Source organism: Lepus europaeus, chromosome 12, assembly GCF_033115175.1.
Source record: "Lepus europaeus isolate LE1 chromosome 12, mLepTim1.pri, whole genome shotgun sequence".
NCBI classification, from domain to species: Eukaryota; Metazoa; Chordata; class Mammalia; order Lagomorpha; family Leporidae; genus Lepus; species Lepus europaeus.
In genome coordinates, this window is record NC_084838.1 from 8,909,947 (window position 1) to 8,922,108 (window position 12,162).

The 12,162-nt window shown below is 45.7% G+C and overlaps 1 protein-coding gene across 9 annotated transcripts in view; it reads left to right on the forward strand.

The window, feature by feature from the left end:
- The window catches only part of SCAI (suppressor of cancer cell invasion), a 171,847-nt gene that overhangs the window by 37,465 nt on the left and 122,220 nt on the right, over positions 1-12,162 (forward strand). For 2 of the 9 annotated variants that reach the window (XM_062207558.1, XM_062207557.1), the window contains exon 3: positions 5,662-5,716. The exons of the other annotated variants lie outside the window; for them this stretch is intronic. The gene's annotated coding sequence lies outside the window, so the exon portion shown is untranslated. The remainder of the gene's footprint in view (positions 1-5,661; positions 5,717-12,162) is intronic. 9 annotated transcript variants of the gene reach the window in all.

The window sequence follows — 12,162 nt, forward strand, 5'->3', positions numbered from 1 at the left end:
TAGGTTTCATTGAGGTAATCCTTGTGGATTGACTAGATTTTTCTGTTGCCAATTAAATAAAAATAGCCACCACCTGCAGCACTGGCATCCCTTATGGGCTCCAGTTAGAGTTCTTGCTGCTCCACTTCCAATCCAGCTCTCTGCTATGGCTTGGGAAAGTGATAGAGGATGGTCTAGGTCCTTGGGCCCCTGCACCCAAGTAGGAGACCCAGAAGAAGCTCCTGGCTCCTGGCTCCAAATCGGCTCAGCTCCGGCCATTGCAGCCATTTGGGGAGTGAACCAGTGGATGGGAGTCAGTCTCTCTCTCTCTCTCGCTCTCGCTCCCTCTCTTTTTCTGCCTCCACCTCTCTGTAATTCTCTGCCTTTCAAATAAATAAATCTTAAAAAAAAAGAATATCCTTCCATTCTTTTTCTAGAGGAACATTTAAAAAATTTATTTATTTAAAAGGCAAAGTTAGAGAGAGACAGAGACAAACATATATCTGTTATCCACTGGTTCACTTCTCAAATGCCTATAACAGCTGGGGCTGTGCCAGACCAAAGCCAGGAGCCTGGAACTCCATCCCCGACTCCTACGTGTGTTGCAGGAGCCCAGGTACTCTGCTACTTTTCCCAAGTGCATTATCAGGGCTCTGGCTTGGAAGTGGAGCAGCCGAGACTCAAACTGGTGCTCACATGGGATATTGGGGTTATAGGCAGTGGCTTAACCCTCTGTTCCACAGCATTGGCCCCAAGGGAACATATTACAGTTTTAGATCACTGATTGTCTGCCGGGGTCTCTCCCTGCCACCCCTCACCCCCTAGGACATTGAGCAGTGTCTGGAGATTTTTGCGGGTCACAAGGTGAGGCTGTCCTCCTGGCATCTGGTGTGTAGAGTTCCGGGTGCTGTTCAACATCCTACAGTGCATGGCTCCGCCTCCCAGATGGCCCCAGACTTTGGAAGTGTTGTGGTTGAGATCCTCACCCTAGACAAGAACATTTGCAACATACTCTTCAAAAACAGCCAACAAGTTTGAATAACAGCTGGATATATCTCCTCTTCAAAAGTCACACTTCAGAATAATTTGTTAAAGTCTAAAAAAATCTGCAGGGGAAAACACAAGCTGTTTAGCTGACTCCCCCCCTCCCCTTTCTTAACAACTGTTAACACTGAGGAATGCATTTAGGAAAGGCTGCACTAGAATCTCTGGGCTGTCTTCTGTGTGTTCATCCTTGTAATTTCTAGTGTCGGGCACATTTGGTTGATCCTAAATCATGACCTTAAACTTTTAGTTAATTTTATCAGATTTATTTCTAATATAATTTTATTTATAATCCTGTATTTAGGTGGGTTCTGTTTTGATGCTGAGGGGCAGAGAGAGAGAGACAGAGAGAGACTTCCATCAGCTGTTTCACTACCAAAACACCAGGCAAGATGGAAGTTGGAAGCCAGGAATGTACTTCATGTTTTCTGCATGGGTGTTAGAAGCGCAATTACTTGAGCCATCACTGCTGCCCCCCAGGGTCTGCAATGGAGGGGACCTGGAGTCTGGATCTGGAGAACTGGACCCAGGTACTCCAGTGTGGGCTGTGGTTGTCTTGACAGCCAGGCTGAATGCCTGCCCCAGCACTTAGTGTGTTTAAAGATCAGTATTAGCAGGCAATACTTACAATAGGCTGCCATCTCCCAAATTTGGAACTCCAACCCACACTTTTCCCCTAAACTCCAGACTCAAATTCCAACTCCTTTTTTTTTTTTTTTACATTTTTACTTAGATTTTCAATAATTTCCTTTTTTAAAGTTTTATTTATTTATTTGAGAGAGCTAGAGAGAGAGAGAGGGAGAGAGATAGAAAGGTCTTCCATCTGCTGGTTCATTCCCCAAATGCCCACAACAGCTGGAGCTGAGTCAATCTGAAGCCAGGAGCCAGGAGCTTCCTCCAGGTCTCTGCACAGGTACAGGTGCCCAAGCACTTGGGCCATCTTCTACTGCTTTCCTAGGTGCATTAGCAGAGAGCTGGATCAGAAGAGGAGCAGCCAGGACAAGAACCGCCGCCCATATGGGATGCTGGCACGGCAGGTGCAGGCTCAGCCTAGTATATCACAGTGCTGGCCTGTAACAACTTCTTAAATGTAACCCACTTGAGGAAGAACTCCTTTTTAAAAAGTTTTTATTTATGTAATTTATTTGAAAGAGAGGGAGGGAATGAATCTCCCATCCACTGGTTCACTCCCCAAATGCCAGGCCACCCAGGTCTTGGACCAGGCAGAGACTGGGAGCCAGCAACTCAATCCAAGTCCACCTGACAGAGACCTAACTACTTGAGCCATCACTTGCTGCCTCCTAAGGTGCACATTAGCTGGAAGCTGGAATCAAGAGCGGAGCAGGGACTCAAATCCAGGACTCTAAAATAGGATGCAGCATCCCAAATGGTGTCTTACCTGCAATGCCAAACATCCAGCCCTAAAGTGGAGCAATCCTAATAGTCTCCAGACCTGTGGTACCTATTGATGGAACAAGAACATAAAGCTCATCCATTTTAGGGTCTTGTTACCCCTGCCTTCTTTCAAGAGACCAGTCTCACATCCTATATTGTTCCCCACCCTCACCCCACCACTGCATTCTTTCCCAGGACTGGAAGCCAGAGTGCCAAACTTGAAGAACCAGTATGGAGACGCTTAACCTTTGCTGCCCCCTACCTCTAGCCCACCTAAGATATAAAAAGGCCCAGCTTGCTGGGATCTGGGCCCTCTGCCTCATGTTCGGACTGTGCGTGCCAGCAGTTGGTCACCCACTTTTTGGGCCGTCGGCCACATTTTCTTTTGGACTGTGTGCACGCTGGCAGTTGGTCAACCTCTGCAAGTTTATTTTTTCTGAATAAATTAAGTGTGGCTGCAAGTTCGTATTCTCTCTCCTCTCGCCTCTTTTTCTTACACATATCATCTTGGACAGTGGCCGTGTCTTCCTTCCAGGTGCTCAGAAGAAAGTCCTTGGACTCATTCTTCACTTTTTCTTATCCTCTGCATCCAGTACATCAGGGAACCTCAGAACTACCTCTAGAAAATATTCAGAATTGAAACATTCCCCGCCCTCTCTATTGCCACCAGGCCAACTCGCGCTGGGTGGTTAGAATAGCCTCCTAAGTGACTTCCTGTCAGTGTAGTGGCCGCTGTGATCCTGTTCAGGCATCATCCAGATCGTGTCACTTCGTCCAGAATGTGCCAGTGGCTCTTCATTTCTCTCAGCTTACATGTCGGAGTCCTTCCAGCGCCCACGTGGCCTTACGTGAGCTGCTTCTCCCAGCACCGCCCTGCCCGCATCCCCTCTGCTTCAGTTTGTGGCCGGTTCCCTGGGGCGCACCTGACTTTCCTGCAGGTGTGCAGACAGATCCGGCAGCAGGACTGGGGACTGGGTACTGCCGCTCTCTCTGGCTGGAGTAATCTGCGCGGCTTCCGTCATGGGCCTCTGTCACTCCTTCAAGGTTTTGCTTAGGCATCATTTCGGTGAGGGCTTTTGTGACCTGTTTCCACCTGTAGCTCCTTTGTGTTCTCATACAGCACACGATTTCCTTATGTATTTGTACTGTCTGTGTCCCCTGACTAGAGCTAACTTCCACTGGGCCAGAACTAGTTTATGTTTTGTTCACTGCCACATCATATACCTTCAGTAAATGATTGCTGAGAGAACGGTGATTAAAGCAGAGACAGACTCTACGTATGGCATTGAGTTGGGATGCTGACACTGTCTGCCTTGTGACTATGGACATGTCATGTGGCCTGTCTAACCTGTCGGCTCATCTGTAAATGGGGATAGTAGGACCCAGTGGAATTGTCATGACGATTTGATGCAAGAATCTATACAAAGCTCTTAGCTCAGAATTGGGCACAGGGTAAAGAGTCCATAAATGGTGCTGCTGTTGCTACTATTTTCCCTTTCCGAATGTGAAATGCTGGATCATTCCTGACATACAACTTACAAGTGGCAACTCTGGGGTAAACGCAGGCTTTGTGAATCATCAACACAAGAGACAAGAGCTGCTTTTCAAGGACCTGCAGGATTCGCTGTTATCTGTGCTTTGCAGTCTTGCATTAGAGTATAGAGGTTCCTAAAAAAAAATATCAGCAGTTCTGCTTCTGGGTTTATACCCAAAGGAATTGAAAGCAATGATGCAAGCATATTTGAATACCATTGTTTGAGCAACGTTATTCACAATAACCAGAAGATGGAAACAATGGCAATGTTCATTGATAGATGAACACATCAATGAAATGAAGTGTATTCACACAGTGGAATATTACTGGGCTGTAAAAATACATGAGATTATGATCCATGCTGCAACATGGATGAGTCTTGAAGACATTATGCTGAATGACATAAGCCTACACTGAAGCATAAGAGGACAAATGTTATATGAGTCCACTGATCTAAGGTACATAGATTAGTCACATTCACAGGTGGAAATTAGAACTTAACTTGCCTCACTAATAGGTATGTGATTGTCCCGTGTTCTTTATTCACCCCAAAACCAAAATGTTTAGGTATAGCCAGAGCCTAAACCTAGGTACCAATGGCCATGATATGTCTGATATTTTGTCCTATTAAAATGATTGTTTTTCATAACAATTCTGTAGGAATTACTTTGTGGTGAGTTTAATTTGGAGGAGTGTCTTTATGTATATTTTCTCTATTTTTTCTCAATTACATGACATCAAGAACATAGCTAGCAGTATCAGAAATAAATCTTAAGGAACTATGATTACTTCTGTACATCTCAAAAAATTCCCTGCAAATAAATACTTTTAAAGAAATTGTCTAAAAATGTTTGTATCAAAGACAATATTGGGCACATATATTTAGGGTAATTTGGAGTTTTTTTTTTTTTTTTTTTTTTTTTTTTTTTTTTTGATAAGCAGAGTGGACAGTGAGAGAGAGAGAGAGACAGAAAGGTCTTCCTTTTCCGTTGGTTCAACCCCTAATGGCCGCTGCGGCCGGTGCACCACGCTGATCTGAAGCCAGGAGCCAGGTGTTTCTCCTGGTCTCCCATATGGGTGCAGGGCCCAAGCACTTGGGCCATCCTCCACTGCACTCCCAGGCCACAGCAGAGAGCTAAACTGGAAGAGGAGCAACTGGGACAGAATCCAGCGCCCCGACCGGGACTAGAACCCGTGGCGCCGGCCCGGAGTTGTTTTTTTTTTTTTTTTCAATTTGAGAGGGAAAGGGACGGGGATAGAGAGAAAGGGAGACAGAAGGAATGAGCTCATTTTAAAAAAAAGAGAGAGAAGGAGAGACAGAGGAGAGGTCTTCCATCTGCTGGTACACTCCCCAGTTGGCCACAATGGTGGGAGCTGCGCTGATCCAAAGCCAGGAGCCAGGAGCCTCTTAGTCTCCCACATGGGTGCAGGGCCCAAGGACTTGGGCCATCTTCTACTGCTTTCCCATAGCCGGGAGCTGGATCAGAAGTGGAGCAGCTGGAACTTGAACCAATGCCTATATGGGATGCCAGCACTGCAGGCAGTGGCTTTATCCACTATGCCACAGCACCAGCCCCAGAGTGAACTCTTATCTACTGGTTTTACTCCAAAGTGCCCGTAGTGGCCAGGGTTGGGACTGGAAATTCAGTTCAGGTTTCCCACGTAGGTGCAGGAACCCATTTACTTGAATTCTCATCACTGTCTTCCAGGGTCTGTCTTGGCACGAAGCTGGAGTCACGAGCCAGAGCCTGCTATTGAACCCAGGTACTCTGATATAGGACATGGGTGTCTTAAACAGCAGTGTGTTCTTTTTAAAGATTTGTTTTACTTATTTGAAAGGTAAAGTTACAGAGGGAAAGACAGAAAGGGTGATCCTCCATCTGCAGGTTTACTCCCAGAATGGCCACAACAGTCTGGACTGGGCCAGGCCAAATTCAGGAGCCTGGAACTTTCTAGTGGAAGGGACCCAGGCACAAGCACTTGACCATTTTCCACTGCCTTCCAGCAGGAAGCTAGATGGGAGGTAGAGCAGTCTGGACTGAAGCTCGTGTCACAGACAGTGGAACCAGCAAACTAACAACAACAACAGGAAGGAGGGAGGGAGGGAGGGAGGGAGGGAGGAAGGAAGGAAGGAAGGAAGGAAGGAAGGAAGGAAGGGTGGATTTATGGGCCTGCGTTGTGGCATAGTGGGTAAAGCCACCGCCTGCAATGTTGGCATCCCATATAGGCTCCAGCCACTTTGAGTTCCAGCTGCTTCACTTCCAATCCAGCTTGCTGCTGATGTGCCTGGGAAAGCAGTGGAGGATAGCCCAACTGTTTGGTTTCCTGCACTCACATGGGAGACCCAGAAGAAGCTCCTTGCTCCTGGCTTCTGTCTGACTCAATCCTACCCATTGTGGCCATTTGGGGAGTGAACCAGAGGTATAAAGATTCTCCCCCCCTCTCTGAAACTTTGCCTTTCCAATAAAATAAAATATTGTGTGTGTGTGTGTGTGTGTTTTAAAGAGACAGGAGCTCTTTCCAGGTCTCCCTTGTGGGTGCAGGGGCCCAAGTACTTGGGTCGTCTGCTGCTGCTCTCCCAGGCCATTAACAAGGAGCTAGGTTAGAACTAGAGCAGCTGAGACATGAACTGGCACACATATGGGATGCCAGCATTGCAGGCGGTGGCTTTACTTGCCAAGCCACAATGCCAGCCACAATGTTTCTGATTATTAACTGCCTCTGAATAGGCCCACCTGCCTGTGCTGAGTCTGAGAGGGGCCTGGGACTGCTGGAGTGTGACAGGAGACAGTGGGGGGCTGGGAAGCCTGCCCTCCCCCTCCCTCTCTCCCTTCCTCCCCCCTCTCCCCTTTTCCCTCCCCTCCCCCCTCCTTTCTTCTGTCTTTTTAAAGATTTATTTATTTATCCTAAAGTTACAGAAAGAGAGAGAAAGGGAGAGACAGAGAGAGGTCTTCCAACTTCTGGTTCACCCCAAATGGCTGCAAGGACCAAGGCTGGGCTGATCTGAAGCTAGGAACCAGGAGCAGCTGGGACTTGAACTGGTGCCCATGCGGGATGCTGGGGCCATAGGCTTTGTCTTTACCTCCCTACATTCCTTCCTTCCTTCTTTCTTTATTTCTGGATTTGAAAGGCAGAGTTACAGAGGGTAAGAGAAAGAGAGGGCTCTTCTATCTCCTGGTTTACTCCCTAAATAACCCCCAATGGCTGGGACTGGCATCTTAACTACTAGGCTAAGTGTCCACCCCTTGTTATTTTCTTATTCTATGATTTTGCCAATCAAGAGGACGTTGAAACAGGAGGGAGACAATTTTTAAATTTTTAAAAAATATTATATTTATTTCTTTGAGAGGTAGTGCTACAGATAGAGAGAGGAAGAGACAGAAAGAGAGATCTTCATCCACTGTCACTCCCCAGATGGCCGCAATGGCTGGAGCTGAGCCAGCATTTGGGCCATCTTCCACTGCTTTCCCAGGCCATAGCAAAGAGGTGGATCGTAAGAGGAGCAGCTGGGACGTGAAGTGGCGCCCAGATGGGATGCTGGTGCCACAGGTGGAAACTTAGCCTACTATGTCACAGTGCCAGCCCCAGTTTTTTTAATTTTTAAATTTTTTTATTTTTATTATATTGAAAGACAAAGAGAAAGAGACAGACAGAGAGATCTTGTTTCTGCTTATTCACTCCCTAAATGCCAATAATAGTCAAGACTGGGTCAGGCTGAGCCAGGAGCCTGGAACTCAATCTGGGTCTCTTATGTGGGTGGCAGGGACCCAAGTATTTGAGCTGTCATTTCCTGCCTGCTGGGATTTGCATTAGCAGGAGGCCGCATGGGAAGTGGAGTAGCTGGAACTCAAACCAGGCATTCTGATGATAAGGGATGCAGACATCTCAAGAGGGACCTTAACCACTCCCCCAAACATGTGGGAGAGATTAAGCTAAAAGCACACATATACACAAACCCAGGAATTATCTGACTTCTACTAAATGAGCAACAAAACCCTCACATCTCTGATTCTAGCCTGTGTAATTGCTTTTGGCACAGTAACTATTACCTCAGACAGAGTGAAGGTTTAATAACTAGATTAGAGTCTTCCCTTTGCAGTGTGCAAATAGGAAAAACACCATCTTGGAAGTTTTCTGCACATCTGATCTCCGTTTCTTAATCTGCCCACAGTGTGAGTACATCTGGCTGCCATGGTACCCGTACTCATGCAGATGTTTAAATCTCAAAGTCATGGGTTGGTGGAGCTGGAAGGTGGAGGCTTGATCCAGTTATGGTGTCTAGGAGGAGGCCCAGTGGAATGTCCTGAGGTCACTCGGGGATGTGCCCTGGAGGGAAGTTCTCAGAGAGGGTTGGTTACAACAGCTGAGTTGGTCCTAGCTGTTGGTGTTCCTTTCTCTGCACACATGCTACCTCTGCCATGCACTGGCATAACTGGGTAGCTGAATGGAGCTCGCCTGATCTTGGACTGTGAAACTTCAAAACTATGAGCCAAAATAAACTTCCCTCCTTCCTGACAGCTATCTTAGCTATTAAATTGTAGGAACAAGAAGCTAATTAGTACAGATGCCTCATCTTAGCATTTTAAATTATGCTGTCATAGGTTATTCACTCGCCAAAGTATTTGTTATGTCATATTGAAGAGTTCCAAATGAGATTAAAAGTCTCATCATTCAAGAGTGTTATACATCTACTTATACAGTCTCTTTTTCCTTGAAATGTAGGTATAATTCAAACAATATACCTTTCTGAAATATCCAGACTATATTTTTTAAATATTTATTTATTTTTTTAAAAATTTTATTTATTTATTTGACAGAGTTACAGACAGTGAGAGGGAGAGACAGAGAGAAATGTCTTCCTTCCATTGGTTCACTCCCCAAATGGCTGCAATGGCTGGAGCTGTGCCAATCCAAAGCCAGGAGCCAGGTGCTTCTTCCCGGTCTCCCATGACGGTGCAGGGGCCCAAGCACTTGGGCCATCTTCTACTACTTTCCCAGGCCATAGCAGAGAGCTGGACAGGAAGAGGAGCAACCGGGACAGAAGCAGTGCCCATATGGGATGCCAACGCCGCAGGCGGAGGATTAACCTCCTCTGCCACAGCTCCTGCCCCCGCCCCCCCCCCCAGACTATATTTTGTCAATAGCAAAAAGATATTTCTTAGAAACATCAAACTTCTCAAGTTGTTAGACTTTCATACAATTCTTCTTTCTCCTACTGTCTTCTTAAACCACAAGACTTGAAGAACATCCTGATATTTTTATATGTGTCAGTGTCTTTATATACTTAAATATTAATGTACTGAAGATCATATATATATATATATATATATATATATATATATATATATATTCAGTCTTTTTGGAAGTTTAAAGAACCAGAAGAATAATGTACTTTATCTACTTTTAGCAAAAATTTTAATGCTTCTTTTATTGTTCTTAGAACTCAACATATATATACTATAATCTGTTTTTTTATTGATGAGCAGAACTACAAGGATGAGCTAAAAAATCCCCATCTTTTTAAACTCCTTCACTTCCCTCCAAAATGTTGGTAATATATTTAGGACTTTAAATTTTAGGTGATGATATGCTCTAAAAAATAATGATTTATATGTATATATGATTGCCATGGGATGTTGTCCATGAAATATTTTAAGTAAAAAAAGCCACGTTGTGTGGTTTATATGATATAACTCTGTTTGCATTTTAGAGAATTATGTTTGATTTTGTAAAGAGAAGTTTTGGATGGGTGTATAATTGTTGACTATGAGGAGCCTTAGGGAATGTTAGGGAAGTAGGGTACCACTAATGGAGACAGGAAACAAACATTAAAAAATAATATTTATTTATTTGAAAGAGTGACAAAGAGAGAGGGACAGACACACAGAGAGACCTTCCACCTGCTGTTTCACTCCCCAGATGGCCATAATGGCCAGAGCTGAGCCAGGCCAAAGCCAGGAACCAGGAGTTTCATCCGGGTCCCCAGTGTGGGTGGCAGGGGCCCAGACAGCTGCCTTCACAGGTGCATGGGCAGGGAGCTGTATTGGAAGTAGAGCAATCAGGACTTGAACTGGCATCCATATGTGATGCAGGTATCTCGGGCAGTGGCTTAACCTCTTAGGCCACATCTCTGGCCCCTGAGACAGACATTCTTAATACATGCAGATAGAGAGGGATTGGGAGACCCCAAGGAAGGATCAGGTAATCATCAGATGATGTTGTATCAGCTAGAGGACCTGACCACTTTGGAACTGTTGGAGCACTTTGCCAACTCTCCCTATGCAAAATGAATTACTCTGGCTCTGACCTCTGAGATGAGGGCTTTAATTTTCACTTCATTAGCACATCTATGCAAAAAGAAGATTCTAGCAGCTGCTCCCTGAGTGGCCCAATTAAGAATAGAAGATTTTTACCTTATTAACATAGGGAAAGTCCCCGCACTTAAAACCCATTAGACAGGACGCTTCACCAGCAACCCCTCTCAGGACCCCCCCAACTTTGTCTTTCACTCACTTCCTTTGCTTTGCTCACTCTTTGTTGTCCATGTGCCTGATTCTTCATGGTCTTGGGACAAAAATTCAGTGGAGTGAAAAATTTGCAACACTGCCTCATATTGCATTCCCCAGAAACAGAACTTGAAAAAAAGATTCATGGGAAAATGACTTACTAGGAAGAGTTTCAGGGAAACCTGGTAAGGAGTGGAGTGGGGGTGAGAGAAGGAGGCTGGAGGCCAAGGAATAATACACTATCAAGCAAAACCCCCAAGAGGGACAGCTTTTGCAGGGGAGTTCTGGAACTTACACCTAAGAGCTGTCCCTGTTGGGGACCAGAGAAAGAAGGTGGAGCCTTTGGATTTCCATACCTGTCAGTCAATGCGCAAGGGCCCTCCCTTGGGGGGAGGTATGAGTCAATACCCAGGGAATACTGGTGGCCTGCTGGTGAGAGCCTGGGGTTGGAAGAAGGCAACAGAGCCCCGACAGCAGCTGAAGCTGTCTGGGGATAGTATGGTGGCTCCACAGAGATCAGGCTCCTTCTGTCTTGTTGCTCTGCCCTCACTGAGTTACTGTCCACATCTACATTGTCTACAATGTTCAGGATTATGTCCAAATTCCCATTAGGAAAAGGGGAGAGATGTCTGGGGGAAGAGGACGCATCCATTCCCCTAAGGAAAATTCTGGAAATGACATACATATTTCTGCTCAAATCTCATTGGCCATGATTCAGTTACATGGCCACATGTGAATGCAAAAGAGAATAGTGTTTATCCTGATTGGCCTTCTGTGCAGTTCAAAGTAGGAGACTCTGCCTGGGATTCAGTTTTGGATGTGGTAAACTGATGGAGATGTCTAATAAGAGGTTGGAAATGGAGGCTGTAATTCAGGGCATAGGTCCAGTGTGGTGTTGGTGTTAGAAGCCATGAGAGTGTGTGCTGTCATTTATGGAATGTGTAGAGGTCTGAGCCGCAGGGCATTCCAGCACTTGTGGTTGGGTCATGAGGTGAACTACCAGTGGAGACTTCAGAAGGAGGAGCCAGTGAAGTAAAAGGAGAAACAGGGGATAGGCGTTCAGCATTGTGGTGCAGTGGCTTAAGCCACAGCCTACAACACCAACAAACCATGAGTCCCCATCTGTGTCCCAGCTGCTCTGCTTCTGATCCACTCCCTGCTAATGTACCTGGGAAAGCAACGGAAAATGGCCCAAGTTCTTGGACTCCTATATCCACATGGGAGCCCTGGAAGGAGTTCCAGTCTCCTGGCTTTTGGCCTGGCCCCAGGGTAGTGAACCATCAGACAGAAGATCTCTCCTTCTCTTTCTCTTTCTCTTTCTCTTTCTCTTTCTCTTTCTCTTTCTCTTTCTCTTTCTCTTTCTCTTTCTCTCTCTCTCTCTCTCTCTCTGTCATGCTGCCTTTCAAATAAAGAAATCTTAAGGAAGAAAAAAAGCAAATAGGTGTGTATTGAGAAGAGGAAATTGATCAGCTGTGTCCATTGCTCTTGGCAGGTAACATAACACAAAGACTGAGAATTGCCCATTGGATTTATCTTTATGGAGATCATTAGTATTGACAAGCAGTGCTTCCTGGAAAGATGGGGTGGGATCCGAATGTATCAATGTATATTCATGAGAAAATGGGAGACAAAGTGGATACAGCCATTCAGACAAGTCTTTAAGAGTCATGCTGTGGGGGCTGGCGCTGTGGGCTAAGCCTCTGC